At 40.4% G+C, this 15,829-nt stretch overlaps 1 protein-coding gene across 23 annotated transcripts in view; it reads right to left on the bottom strand.

The window, feature by feature from the left end:
• LOC144291774 (uncharacterized) overlaps positions 1 to 15,829 on the bottom strand; it is a 322,394-nt gene that overhangs the window by 199,705 nt on the left and 106,860 nt on the right. For 4 of the 23 annotated variants that reach the window (XR_013359261.1, XR_013359265.1, XM_077861542.1 and 1 more), the window contains exon 1: positions 1,213 to 1,423. The exons of the other annotated variants lie outside the window; for them this stretch is intronic. The gene's annotated coding sequence lies outside the window, so the exon portion shown is untranslated. Of the gene's footprint in view, positions 1 to 1,212; positions 1,424 to 15,829 lie in introns of those variants that run through there. 23 annotated transcript variants of the gene reach the window in all.

Genomic DNA, 15,829 nt, shown 5'->3' on the forward strand with positions numbered 1-15,829 from the left:
AGGAATTTTTAACTTATGTTATTGGTGGCATAATTGGAAGGGTAAATTGTTTAACTCTCTTTCATTGAAATCCAACCAATGATATATATTTTTCCTCCCCATAAAGTATTCAGAGATAGCGACAAAGAGGTAAATATTAGTGTTCTTCAATGTTAAATCAAGGCTAAAACAATAGATGCTATGCACCGGTGCCCACAGACTATGAGACAGGGCTAGTAGAGGGGGGTAAACCTACTTTAGTCCTCTCCCACTGTATCCTCCTCACCAAGTAAAAAGCTGAAAAAGTCATTCTCTTCATTCAGTCAAGAAACAGCATGTTTCTTCCTTCCCCAGTGAGTTAGGTATATGTGACATTATCAGTATATGCCAGATATTGTGAATTTTATGGTGGTGGATGCTGAGTTTTTTAAATTATTCTTTCTTTTTTTATTTATTTCTTCCTTTTTTAAAAATTTCCTTAAGTATTTTGGAGCTTTGTTCTGGGTTACAGTTAAATCACTTGTTTCATCCTTTTGAGGCTTGCTTTTAAAATTCATTAATTGGAGATAGAACAGCCTTTATTTGGGCCTAATTTATCCTACTTCTAAGGTAGTACCCTTTTAAGGACTCCACTTAGTGCAGATATATTAGGAGATATTTCCACTTTGTCAGGTGGAAATGCTCTTGACCCTGTGTGAACTCCAAATATTATTATTATTATTATTATTATTATTATTATTATTATTATTTCTTTCTGATGGTTCTTTTCTAGGTCTTAGTTGTTTGTTAATGAGCACTGATCAATTCTCAGCTAAAGCCCTAAGGAAAAACTCTCTGAGGATCTTTGGAACTCTCTCTTTATGAAACTATTTTGTCTCTGGTATTCTGTCCCACAAATTCGAGTTTCCTTAGTCTCTCTGAAGTCCAAATGTGTTTTCCTCAACACAGAAAGACTATCAGGCTCCATTGATGATTCCTGTCCTTAGACCATTAGCTGAAAATTCTCTTTAGTCATTAGACTGGAACAATCATAAGGCTCATCATATTTGTACCCTTTCTCTCAAGGATCATTGTTATGCACACTCTGTTGTTCACTGTCTGAAAATTATTGCTTTGCATGTTTTGTCTCATTTTTAAATTTTTTAAGACAGGAAAGTATCCTAATCAACTCAGGCTGCCATAACAAAAATACCATTGACTGGGTGGCTTAAACAACAGATAATTATTTCTCACAGTCCTGGATAGGAAGTCCAAGATCAAGGTGCCAGCAGACTGGGTTCTTGGTGACAATATTCTTCCTGGCTCACAGGTGGATGCTGCCTTCTTCTGTGTCCTCACATGGTAGAGAGATAGAGAGTGCTGGTCATTCTTCCTTTTCTTATAAGTACACTAATCCCGTCATGGGGGCTCTAAATCTCACAACCTCATCTGAACCTAATGGCCTCCCAAAGGTCCTACCTCCTACTAGCATCATAGTGAGGGGTGGGGCTCAACCATAGGACCCATAGGACACAAACAGCCAGTGCATACAGAAAGTAAAGCCAGTTCCTGTTACTCTTGATTGGAAGTGGAATTTTTAATCACTTTATGTCCAATTGAATTTAGTAAAAAACAACAACAACAACAACAGAAAAAAAAAACTAGCTGTTCTGTTTGTAAGAATACAGATATGGACAGCTTTGCTTTCCATTTATCCCTATTTTAGGTCAGAATAAATCAGTCCAAATATCATAAATCTAAAAATTTATTCTAAAGGATACCAAATATCTTGTGGGAGAAAAAGGCAAATACTTGGCAGATGTATGGCTTATGTCAAGTACTGAGATTGTTTTGACACTAAATCCAGATATTCAACATCCTGTTGATACAGCTCTGTTTTACATAAGATGAGAGACATTTTATCATGCAGACTTCTTTTCAAGTATTCACTCATATTTGAAATATATTTTAATACAAAAGAGTAAAATAGGTGTGGTTACCCACCTACAGTAAATAGCTGGTTTGTTGATAAGCTGGCTCGCTAGGAAATGCGGCCCAGCTGCCTAACCAAACTGCTTAACTTAAGAGTAATTGAAGTGCCAAACACAATTAAATAAAAATATCAGGGCTATCCACTGTGTGTAGCTTAGAAAAACAATAGTAACTACAATAAAAATCTCATTTAAGAGTACTTGCCAGACATTCAGACCTGGAGGATAATCTCCAATGAGTCAGAATGGCAGAGAAAGGCTGTAACAGCTGTAGTTTGCATTCAGTAAATCATTGGCTTGTACAGTCTTGAAAATCCAAGAAAACCTTTGTGTTAGTTTTGAAAGCCCCTGACGTTTCAATGGCCACCTTTTCTTCATATATGCTATGACACAAAAGTCCTATTTCACCACACATTTATTGAGTATTTCAAGCAGAGCTGTATGTGCTAACCATGGGACATACAATAATGATTAACAGCAGTCTTCTTTCTGAAGGAGAAAGGGATTTTTTAAAAAGTGTATCCAAATCTTCACAACCCAAGGCAATGTGTGTTAGGTGCCATAAGGATGGTTTGAAAAAGAACATCTAGGAAGATTTTAACTGAATTGGTCTTGAAGGGAAGCTTTCCTAGATGGCCTTTAAAATAGATGGTGGAAGGTGGGCAAGATTTCCATAGGAAGAGACAGGAGTGGGATGAGAGCTTACTAAGCATAGAGGTAGTGAACCACAAGGTAGTGACTTAAAAGGCTAAGTACCCCAGTGTGAATAGAAGATTAACTGGAAGGACGAATGGGAGAAGAAACTAGAGAGGCAAGTTGGTCAAAAGCTTTACCTGAAAAGCTAGCAGGTTGTTTTGGCAAGGTAGATCACTTCTGGGTTCCCACCAGTAATACACTAGGGTTTGGGACAAAATTCACAACTTCCTATGGTATGCAGTAAAAATAGGCTTTATTAGGGAAGCTTAAATAGGCTGAAGGAAGAAAAAAAAGTAGTTGAGAGCCCTGATCCTCCTTTCATTCCACAGAAAAGTGCGTTGGATTCAAGGTGGGGATGAACTTGACAAATAACTAAGCGGTAGCTGACAGTCCACTTTCCCTTGTTACAGGATAAGTACAGAGAATTAGGCCATGACTGGATATATTAGTCAGGATTCTCCAGGGAAACAGAACCAATTATATATTATAAGGAAGTGGCTCATGTGATTATGAAGGCTGGGAAGTCTCACGATCTGCCGTCTATTAGCTAGAGACCCAGGAAAGCCAATGGTGTAATTCTAGTCCACATCTGAAGCCCTGAGAACTGGAGAAGTTGGAGATGTAAAACCAGTCTGAGGGCAGAAGACTGATGCCTAGACTCAAGCAGGCAGGCAGGAAGGAAGCAAAAAGGATGGATTCCTTATTTCTCTGCCTTTTTGCTTATTCAGGCCCTCTGCAGAATGGGTGATGCCCACACACATTGGGGAGGGCAAGCCACTCTATAAGATTTGAGCCCACAGATTCAAATGCTAACTTCATCCAGAAACACCCATACAGACACACCCAGAAATAATGTTTAATCTGGGTACCTCTTGGCCTAGTCTGTCGACACATAAAATTAATGATCGTAATGGGTGAAAGCACAGATTACTTAGTTCTACAGAGTCTGAATTTGAGGTGCCACCTATCTGTAGGGAGTATCTGTGTTTGGCTACCTGGGGAAGACAGGTAGCCAGAATTTGGAGACCTTGGAACCCATGGGATGTTATGATGTCCTCTGTGGGAGAAGGAGATCCCTTGGAAAGTTGAGTCTTGACAGAGGTCCCAGGTCTCAGCTAACTGCCAGGGTCACTTTTGGGCGATTCTGCTCATTATATCATCAAAGGATTTACATTAACAGGGTTAACAGAGGTTGCAAATCCAAAAATCTTGAGGCACCAACAGAATAAAAAGCAAAGTAAACAGTAGGACTTGTGATACACTGCAAAGACTGAGAACATTTAATGTTAAAGTTTTAAACACATACACACACACATTCATCCTGTTCAGGCCTCTAACATTGTCTGTGACCCTGATTTTGCAAGTAGTAATGGATGATCCCAATAAAGGTAATGGGGCTTTAAAATCAAAGAGATTATTCAGCAGATTACTGTATTAAGCCAAACAAGATATAGGGCAATGACAATAAAAATGAGGAGCGGGGAGGCAGGGAAAAGTAGATATTAGCAGGAACCTGAACAAAAGTCAATCGAACTTGCTGATCCATCAGGTGTGAAGTGAATAAGGGAAGAGTCAAGGCTGACTCAACTCATGAAAACAGGTGACTAAGAACATGATAGCACCATTAACAGTAATAAGAAATTTAGAAGACAGGTTGGTTTTTGCAGGAGGTAGACAGTAAACTGGGTTTTAGACACACTGGATTTGAGAAGTTGAATATAATAGCTAGAACACATTCCATGCACCAGGCACTCTGCCAAGCATTTGATATGAAATATACATTTAATGCCTACGATTATTCTATGAAGTAGAAACTTATTGTTATTACCCTCATTTTATTGGGAGAAAAGGTCTTGGAGAAATTAAGTAATTTGCTAATTATACCATTCATCTAGCAATGCCCAGACATAGTCTTTCTGGTGCCAAAGCTGATCAACCACTGAATCAATCAAACAAGTTCCAACCACAAAGTGAGGCCTCACACCCCACTGAAGGACAGAGCAGAGGCTTGGAGTCATCTAGCTTGTTATGAGAGAACAAGCTATAGGAAGAAATTGAACTTGTTTGAAGGGAATATATAGACATCAAGAGAAGGACGGCTATAGATAAAATGTTGGAATAGCTTAATTTGCCCGGATGGTGGAAAATTGGAAGAAATAAGAACAAGGATAAAGGCAGAAATCAGAAGACAGAAGTGGGTCTGAGTCACAGAAAATAAGAAATATTAAGAAAAATCTGTAATCCACAGTATAAATTGTTGCCAAAGGGAAAGGCAAGTAGAAAGTTATAGAAAACTTTGGTATAATGGCAAAGTGCTTAATAATGGCAAGTAATTCTTATATCTGTTAGGAACTGTTGTAAGTACTTTATACATATTAATCATATAATTATCACGAGTTTATCCCACTGAAAGGATTGGAAGCTGATGCAGAGAAGCAATGCCAATGTCACTCAGCCAGTAAGAAGCAGAGCTGTGATGCCACCTAGTGAGTCCAGTCCAAGCATGTACACCCTCACCACCCGGCCACAGTTTCAGGAGAGTGGCCCCTGCACTGACAGGCTGTAGCCTATTAAGAAATAGCTAAATGATAGTATTTCCCATCTTGTGATAAAGTAGTGGTTTGTGGGATAACCTCTTCTGCAAAATCCTAAAAAAAAAAAAAAAAAAAAAATTTTACATAAATACAACCAAAAAACAAAAATACCAGAAAGCTTTCGTGGAATTGGAGTCCAGGAAGGGGCAGCCTCGTTGTGTTGCCACGGCAACACTGCAGCTTCCCAGGCCCCGAGGGCTGCTGGATCCTGGCTAGTGGGCTGAGGCCTGGAAGGCCAGGACCACCACTTCTGTGGGAAGTTCTTAGCTACCTGCCACTTTCTTTCTGGCATATTCTCCCCCAAACAGCAGACAGGCCAAGTGGAACCACAGGATTGATACAAAAGAGAAGACAGACGACCAGAAAAGAGCAAGGGATCTGAGTCAGAGCTAAAACAAAACCCCTCCTGGGTCTGTTTCCAGCAGCTTAAAATGCATCCCTATGATCTCTGCAGGTCCCCTTGAAGTTCCTTTCTGAGAAAACTCATGGCTCATATAAAAGACCTTACTCTTTCTTCTAGCCAACACCTGAAGATAGGGACTCAGCAGGAGGATGGGAGCCTAACATTTTTTTCTTTTTTTAAGATTGATTGATTGAGTGAGTGTGAGTGGGGGAAGGGCCAGAGGGGGAGAGAGAATCTCAAGTGGACTCCCTGCTAAGCGAGTAGCCCAAGGCAGGGCTTCATCTCAGGACCCAGGAGGTCATGACCTGAGCTGAAACCAAGTCAGCTGCTTAACTGACTGAGCTACCTAGGTGCTAACTTTAAGAAGCCTAACTTTAAGAAGCACCAGTTCGGGGGATCCCTGGGTGGCTCAGCGGTTTAGCGCCTGCCTTTGGCCCAGGGTGCGATCCTGGAGTCCCAGGATCAAGTCCCACATCGGGCTCCCGGCATGGAGCCTGTCTCTGCCTCTCTCTCTCTCTCTCTCTCTATGTCTATCATAAATAAATAAATCTTTAAAAAAAAAAAAAAAGAAGCACCAGTTCGCTAACCCAGATGGGGTTCACATGGACCAACCCTTTCCAGCTTTTTGTCATCTTTCACTTCCTGACCCTACTGAACCCTCAGTGGCCTGCTCTCTCCTCTCTCACCCTCCCTTTAAAACACCCAGTCATCTCTGCTCAAATCAAAGTTGAGTTCACATTGGGCCCTTTTCCCTATTGCAATAGGATATTACTGATTAGAATCTGTCCTTACCCTTTTAGCTAGTGTCTAGCTTTGTTCATCTTTGACTGTCTCCACAAGAATACCCTCTCTGGTACCTTTCGTCCTCCTTATTCATTAAGTCTTTTGAGAAGGGGCATTGTTTGTAAGCTTTAGTTGAAAAGCTCATCCTTTTTTTGCTGGGAAGAATTCTATATTAGCCCATCAGAAAGAGCAAAAGTGGGAGTGAAATTACCCTGAAAACATTCAAAGGGCTCTCACCCTAGAGAGAAATCGATCAGGACTTCAATAACTGCTCCTATCATCTTGCAGCCCCCAAAGACTTATATCCGTCATCCCTTATTTTGCTGAATTTTTGCCTTCCACAGCCTTCCCATCTGCCCACTGCTTAATATCCTACCTTCACCATTTCCTTGAAGAGCTCAGAAAAGTTTCCAATGATGGGGTACATATACCAAGGGAAGGAAGGCAGACCCAAATGTGGAGCCAAGGTCACTGTGCTTCCCAGGGGGTTAAGTGTGGACAGACACTGGTTCTTCTTCATCTTTTTTTTTTTTTTTTTGGTTCTTCAAATAGAAGTTGAAGAGCTGAAAATCACTGAAAATCACTCTCTCTCTATTAGCTGTTTCCAAATTTCATTGCACACTGAAACCACCTGTGGATGTTTGAAAACTATGGACACTTCCTTCCCACTCCCAGACATTCCGATTAAACCAGGATTGGATAGGCATCAGAATTTTTTAGAAGATTTTATTTATTTATTTGAGAGAGAGAGAAAGAGAGAGAGCACAAGCACAAGCAGGGAGGAAGGGCAAAGGGAAAGGGAGAAGAAGACTCCCCACTGAACAGGGAGCCTAACACAGGATTCGATCCCAGGACCTGACTTGTGTCAAAGGCAGATGCTTAACCGACTGAGCCACTCAATGCCCCAGGCATCAGAATTTTGAAAAGCTCCCCCAGGTGGTTCTAACATGCAGCAAAGTTTCCAAACTTTTTTCACACTCCACTCCCTAGGCAACTACAGTAACATTTTGAACAGGCTGATAAATCTTCAAAAATCTTATGCCTTTAACTCTTAGTGATAAAAGCTTAGTAGCAGCAGCCTCACTGAGTGCTCCATAGGTAACTTATGTTTCTCATTCATTAATTCATGTAACAACCCTGGGGTGGATATTCCTTCAGTTTTATAAATGGGGAATCTGAGTCTTAAATATCTTAAGATGCGTTGTCCAAACTCACACAGTAAGTAGGGAATGGAAGCAGGATCTAAATGCAAGACTCATTGATATTAGTCACTAATACTGCCCCCATTCAAGACCCTTTATTCTAGATGCTTGAAAAGTAGCTTTGAACATGTAGCCTAGATCCTGCCCAGAAAAGGGTCCAGCCTAGGGAAAACTTGATCAACAAACACATTTATACAATTTGGCATGGTAGGCTTTTTCTGTCTGTATCTAATATGATGTCATGCTTGTTTGAATGGCCTTCCTGACCCCAAAATCTCTTAGCAAAAGTGGTCAACAGTCAGGCTCCCTGAGCTGAGGACTGAGCTTAGAGGAGGCACAGCAGGTGTCAGGGTTGAAATTGATGAATTCTAAAGGTCAACAGAAGTTCTGGGAGACAGATATTAAAGAATACAGAGGGGATGGAGGAAGCAGATAAAAATCTGTTAATTCAGCAAGTCTTAGTAAATGAGAAATAGCAACACGGATGGGGATGCAGCTTGATTTTAGAGCAAAGGTTGTTCCTGTGAAAGGTAACCAGGACCAGATGAACTGAGCTTAGAGCAGGAGTCGCAGTCTGGTGGTCATGGGGATGCGTGGACACAGACTCCCAGATCTTCAGTCTGTTCATTTTGTCTGAATGTGTGAGTGACATGTACGTAAAACAGACAGAACTTAATAAATGAATACTAGGAAGCACCAAAACTAGAAAGAGATATTTGGGCAGTGGCATGTGCTGGATGACACAGAGGGCCGAGTACTCCCCCAGCCCCCCACCCTGCCAAAGACTTTGCAATAGCAGCACGCTGTCTTGTTGCATAAGGGAATGAATGACCTGCGGTTGGACAGACCTCGGAGAACCTGGCCTGAGTGCCTGCTAGCTATGTGATCATAGGCAAGTTACCTAAAGTCTCTGAGTCTTTGTTTTCTTACCTGTAAAGTAGGATGTAATTTTTGTTCTTGTATATTTGTCGTCGGATTGAGTAAAATAATGGCATAAACATCTTGCACATTTCTTGGCACATCACATGAGTTCAACATTTGCCGGTTTCCCTGCCTCCCTGTGTTACCTTGTTCTTTTATCTTGGGAACGGAAACACATTCACACATTTTTTTGTAATATGCAGCAGATTCAGTATCACTTAAAGTTTAAAATATTACAGGTGATTAGATGTAATAATATATGTAGAAGTGTTTTGAAAATTATAAAGTAGTAAATGACTCTAAGGTATCATTATTTTAATTACATAATTATACAGGAGCAGATCCTACCTCATAGCTCTATTTCCTCCTGCTGCTGACTCTCAAATCTACATTTCTAGGACAACTAAATTCCTAAGGCTCCTTTTCTTCAGGGCACTTCCAAATCTCCAATCCCCATTTTACATTTCCAAAAAAAAAGTAGGACCTTTCTGGCAAAATACTCCTTCCTCTTCTTACTTCTCCTGTTGGCACTTGGGACAACTTGTATGCTCCCAATCTCTATGTGAGGGGTATCTAGTTGTGGATAAAGGTCAGAGTGGTGGAGTGGTGAAGACAGATGGCTTGGAATCAGCAGTCACACTTTGAAATCTTGGAGACGCATAACATGGTGAATATCACGTCCTCGAACCGAACTGACCTCATTCAGACCCTAGCCTCTTGTAAGCCGTGTGACTTCAAACAAGCTACCTGACTTCACTATGCCTCAGTTGGCTCACCTGTGAAATGCAGACCGTAATAACAGCACCACTTTACAGGGTGGTGGTGACCATGAAGTGAACTAACATAGTGGCTATGTTACCTACCATTACTATTAGTCCGGTGCTGCCTTTATAGTTGCATAAAGTAGCTAAACTTGGAGTCTCATCAGCTCATCTGTAGAATAACGCTTACCTCATGTGAGGAGAAAAGTAAATTTGCTACCAAGTAGTTGGAATCATTCTCTAGGTTAGTCCATGTCAGGGAAGGTGGTAGATGGATTCCAGGTCCTTACTGAAGACAGAAACTACGTGCGGTCTCCTTCTTGCTGGAGTTTTCATTTTACCTGGGGTTGGCCAGCTACCCACTCCTAATTTCTCTTCATCTCACCTAGAAGTTCTGTGGGGCTATTGCCCAGACTCCTGAACAGACGAGCTCAGCAGAGGCACTGTGGGCAAACGAGCTCTTACTTGTTGTCTATCTGCTTCCGTGGTTGGGATTGGGATTCTGGATTAAATTTAAGGAGAAGTGTCTGACCTGAGCAAAAGGAGTTCTGTACATGGTGGATCCCGGAATAGCACAGTGCCCATCCAAGGCTTGCAGAGAGGCCCCACAATAAACAAGAATAATTTGCCTTCTACCTGCTATGAGTATATTTCTCTTTGGGGTCTCCTGAAAACTGGGTCCAGGTTAAGTTGGTATCCCTAGACTGTGGTGATAGTGTTGCCATAGGAGGACCTCAATCTCTCTCTGATTTCTAAGGACTGCAAGTGTTGGAATAACCATTCATGCTACTTCTGTATTTGATGTGGTCAAGCAGACCAGAAAGGAGGTATTTTCCTTCCTCGCCAGCCACTGGATGTGCTGACCTCCTGAAGCCCATGGCCAACAGGAAGTGGACAGACTTCCTTACAGACAGTCGCTGTTTCCTTGCCCAAGTCTCTAGCGTATATTCCCTCAATCATTTGAGCTCGACATCCTGGCACTCTTGGCTCCTCCTCTCTGTCATTGTCCATTTCTTGTCAGTCATCTAATGAGTATTGATTCTCTGGTGTCTCTCACTTTTTCGAATTCTAAATGTTGCTCTCTCCATATGCAGTTGCTTTTCTAGTTATGACCACACTAGATTTGTCTTCCTAAAGCAATAGTTCTGGATGGCTCACTCCTACAGTCTTCCTATTGTCCTCATGCAGAGGTGATTCACCACAAATTTAGTGAGGTTTAATGTTGAGGGCTACTCACTGGCAGGGGATCCAGTATCACCTTCGTGTAATCATATGTTATTGTAAAATTAGCAAAAGTAAAGTAAAATTAGCAAAACAAAAACAAAAACAAAACACCTGGGGGGCTCAGCGGTTGAGTGTCTGCCTTCGGGCACCATCTCAGTCCAGGGCTGGAGTCCCCCATCCCATTCCCGTCCAGGAGCCTGCTTTTCCCTCTGTCTGTATTTCTGCCTTTCTTTCTGTGTCTCTCATGAATAAATAAATAATTTTTTTTAAAAGAGCTTTTTTTTAAAATTTTTTTATTTATTCATGATAGGCACACAGTGAGAGAGAGAGAGAGGCAGAGACACAGGCAGAGGGAGAAGCAGGCTCCATGCACTGGGAGCCTGACGTGGGATTCGATCCCGGATCTCCAGGATCACGCCCTGGGCCAAAGGCAGGCGCCAAACTGCTGCACCACCCAGGGATCCCAAAAAGAGCTTTTAAAAAAAAAAATTAGCAAAGGTAGGATAATTGCACCCAAATAAAACTGCCATGCTCTTAAAAAAAGGGCAAGGGGACACCTGGGTGGCTCAGTGGTTGAGTATCTGCCTTCAGCTGGGGTCATGATCCTGCGGGTCCTGCTTCTCCCTCTGCCTGTGTCTCTGCCTCTCTCTCTGTGTCTCTCATGAATAAATTAATAAATTCTTTTAAACAAATACAACAAACCACCATGTTTTTCTGTTTGCTGATATACCCTTCTTTGTCAGGAGGCGATGGAGCAGTGGGAATATATTGGATTTTATAACAAGAATTTTTGTTGAGAATATATTTCAATCCAATTTAGTGGCATATAACCTTTTGGGTTTACAATCATATTATGCTATTTTCCTAAATTTTGTGATGTTTTTGGAATCAACCTTTAAAAATTTATAACATTTTGTAATTTATTACAATTTCAAGTCCTCATTTGAAATAACCATTCACTTTGTACCTCATTTTGTATAAAAGTTCTTATGTGGGTACCCAATCATAGAAGCTACAAGCTAAAAATATAGATCTATTCCTGCTTATATTATTTAAAAAAAATACAATTAGTTTAAAACTCACTGCCCTTTCTTCTGGGCTGCTCACATTCTTTCCACATTTTCCAAATTTCCCCCCTTCCCCACTGTCAGCATAGGACTTCTACTCCTGTTGCTTTCCCTCAAATCTTTGTGTGCGTCTCTGATCTCTACTTATTTTTCTGAACCTCAGCCGCATTCACATCCAACAAGCTCACAGTTATTGGCTATTTTCAGTATTGTCCATACTTTGCCTTTAATTCTTATGACCACCAAGAGGCAAGCATTGGTATGCTCATTCTGGAGATGACTAAACAGAGTTTCTGTGAGCTTATCCTGCCCTGGGTCACAAAGCATTTGCTCTTGCCCTGTGGCAGCATCTCTTAAGGATAGCTAAGATGGGTGCCTGGGTGTCTCAGTCAGTTAAGCCACTGACTCTTGATTTCAGCTCAGGTCATAATCTCAGGGTCATGAGATTGAGCCCCACCCAGGGCTCTACACTCAGGGAGGAGTCTGACTGAAATTCTCTCTCTTCCTCTCCCCTTGCCCATCCTCCCATTCATGTGACTGCACGTGCACTCTCTCTCTCTAAAATGAATAGATAAATCTTAAAAAAAAAAGAATAGCTGTCCCCATATCTATCCAGAGATCTCTGAACCCCAAAGTACTGATAGTACCCACCTTGTAAACAGCTGCCTGTGTTATTATCTATCTTATAGTCACACTTCTTATTTTGTCCTTCTTCCACCCCAACCATAGTATATTAACCTAGAAACCTGGGATGAAATCCTGTCCTCCCTTTGGATGGTCTATAGGGCCTGTGTGTGCACGCATAAATGTGTACTTATTACACAGAAGTATACATGAATTGTCCAGTTAGAAAACTGAAATAAAACTGGTTGGAAGGACAGCTCAATTCCCATTCATAAGAGCTAGAAATTGTGAGCATAGGTGTGCTCTGTCCTACTGTGTTAATACCAGGATAGAAGACAGAAGTTAAAAGATGTGTAGAACGTTCTTTAAATCCACAATGTCAAAAAATATATCCTAAAAATACTATTCACAGAGAAGCACAATTGACATGTGTCATAATACTGACAACTCCGTGTGAGTTATCAGAGCAAGAAGGAATTTCTTAGAAAATTATGTAGGGATTTTGAAATCAATTTTTATCCTTCAACCTGAAAAATGCATATTTTTCAAGCCCAATAAGAATGCAATGATAATAAGGAAAAAAATAACAAATATACTGCACATCAGAATGATTATTCTGTGCAGTCTTTTTTTTTTTTTTTTTTTTTTTAGTCTCTCTTTTAGTACCTAATTGTCCATATGTTGTTTCATGGACTATTGGGGGTGAGAATTATGATCTTCAAATTTTAAATTTCTTTCTTTTTTTTTTTCTTTTCCCTCATTCCCCCCCCCCCCCCCCCCGAATTCCTCTGGCATCTGGGCACTGGTGAGTCATTTCATCATGAATCTCAGGTTTATAACAAATGTTAGATATTATACGTTGCAAAATATTTCACTAAACTAATAACCAGTTATTAGTTTAGGTGTTAAATCATTTTAGGTGCTTAGGTGTCAATCATTTTATCAATCATACTTCAATTCTTTTTCAAAGAAAATCTATCTTTTAACGAGGAGAAAACATGGTTTAAGTAGTTAGATAATAATTATTACTAACATTTATTAAATGCTTATTATATGCCAATATTCTAAGAGTTTTATGTTAACTTGCTCAATCCTCAGACAATGCTGAGAATAGTGCTTGTGAAGAAAATACTACAGTCCACATTTTACAGATGAGATCATTGAGGCCAGAGAGCTTTAATGATGTGCCACTAGTAAGTGGTAGATGGGGATTGAACACCAGGCTGACAAGCTCCAGAAACCACCCCTCTGCTCCCAAATAATGCATCTATTTAGAGTCTTTGAACTTTTTATATCCGAGAGTCTATTTTCTTAGTTATACTGTTTCAGTTCTCTTTCCAATTACTTTGCAAAAGGTTATTAAGCCTCAGCTGGAACCCCTGTTATTGCTGGGGGGACTGGCTGCTTCTGGAGAAAGTTCATTCTATTTTTGGACAGCTCTGTTGTTAAAAAATTCCTCCTTACATTGAGCTAAAATCTACCTCCCCATTACCTGTGTGAAGAGAGTGGGTTGGTAGAAAATGTCATTAGCTATGAGGCAGACAGGAAGGTAAAGGCCAGAGCGTGAAGTGCTTTGAAGGCCACACCAACTTCTAACGCTGATGTGAAGACTGAGCCCCTTGTAAATGCTCAGCTGTTAAGACATTATCTCCCCACCTCACCTGAAATGACAGGTTTTCCAGCTTCAGTAGAGGAATTTATATTTATCTATCCTGCATTTGACATTGTTGGTGTCCACTGATCATTCCAATATAATTTTGTCTCCTGATTCTGAATGTTTTGTGTATTAGCTATCTCTTTCAGCTTTCCACATTCATCAGTATTCTTATCTGAGCTATTGATAAGCTCCCAAAAAATCATAGTGCATGTTGCCTAAAAGTTAGAATTGAAATTGTTGGTCACCACTCAGCTATAGCTTTCTTGTGTAGTAATACAACGTTGGCCATCCTCTTCTCTTTTTCTCACCCTGCAGTATCCTGGGTACTTCAGTAACCAAATGATCAAGGTACAGATCATTACAAATTACAAAATTTTGACTATGGTAGCCGGGAGGATGTTTAATGCTGTTACACAGGAAATAAAAGGGTATTTACATGTCTGCTTAATAGAGAATCAATATTTAGCTATGATCTAATTGGAAAGCTCCTCTTTGCATATCAAAAGGGGGGGAAAAAGTTCATTTAAAACCCTTGGAGTAAAAAAAAAAAAAAAAAAAAAAAAAAATTCTTTGGAGTCCCTGGGTGGCTCAGTCTGTTAAGCCTCAGCCTTAGGCTCAGGTCATGATCTCAGGGTCTAAGGATCAAACCTCACACCAGGCTCCCTCCTTAGGAGGAAGTCTGCTTCTCTCTCTCTCTCTCCTCTCTCGTTCTCATGCATGCACTCTCTCTTTAATACATAAATAAAATCTTAAAAAAAAAAAAGAAGTCTACCCACTACCACAGCTTTATGAACAACATGGAGTTAACTGGGCAGAGAACACAGGGCAAATACACAACCAGGTCAAGACAGAAGAAGGCTACTGACCCAAGAAAGCAGAAAGAGAGGCTGGTCATTCCTGGGCATCAAATAACCCACAGAGAGCAGGCTGGCTTTTTGCAGACCAGGGTGCAGGAAAAGCCCTTCCTAGATACACCTGGCAAAGACTTTATTACCTAAAATCTTTCAGTGTTTGTAGTTACAGAAGGAAAAAAATTCTGCAATTACAACAAAGATGGTGATACAAAGAAGCAATCATCCCAGCTTCCAGGAGGACCCAGAGGGATGCAGCTCACAAAGGAAATTAACAGATTCTGCAGGTGGAAAGAAGTCAGAAACTCAGAGCTAAAGTGAAACAAAAGCCATTCCTACAGCAGTCCCAGCTGACCTAGGATTCACCTGTATATTAGCAAAGACAGAATGGAATTGAAGAGTGTGCCATTTATAACTTTTAGTTTAATATATGTAATTATTCTCAAATTACCTTTCAATAAATTACATAGAGTTTTCATTTCAAAGCAGCCCTTCTATTTTTCTCATAAAGTACCCAATTATTAAAAATTAGTAACAACAGCTCTCTATTTCATGTCAGAGAGATATCTGGTCTGAGCTAAACCAAACTAAAAATCGCATTTAAGATTCACATTTATGACTCTGGGGATTAACATGAGCATGCCAGATGAGCAATGCTGTCTCAGGATGTTTATTTTCATCATACATGGGTGAATGGCCAAGCAAAAGTCAATTTTGGAAAGCAAGGTAGGAGCCTCTTCCTACCAAGCCCCAGCGATACCATGAGAGGGCTTGTCCATAGTATCAAGAGCTACAATTTATATGACAGGCAGTATGTGCCCTTCCTTAAAGCAGTGACTTTAATGTACTCCTTTCTGAGTTCTCATAGTAACTCTTTTGTATAGATTTAATCATCCCAATTTTATATTTGAAGAAACAGCAGTTCAAAGACTTTGCTTTTTTTAGTCAAATAAATGAAAGGTGGTGGAGCCTATATCTTCTTTTCTTTTACCATGTAGTCATTTGCACGCTTGGTGTGATTTTTAGATTTTACTGCCAATTCCTTTCCAAGTTTTTTTTTTTTTTTTTTTTTCATGGCATTTCCAGCAGTGTGATTC

The sequence above is a fragment of the Canis aureus genome, chromosome 20, assembly GCF_053574225.1.
Source record: "Canis aureus isolate CA01 chromosome 20, VMU_Caureus_v.1.0, whole genome shotgun sequence".
Lineage (NCBI taxonomy): Eukaryota > Metazoa > Chordata > Mammalia > Carnivora > Canidae > Canis > Canis aureus.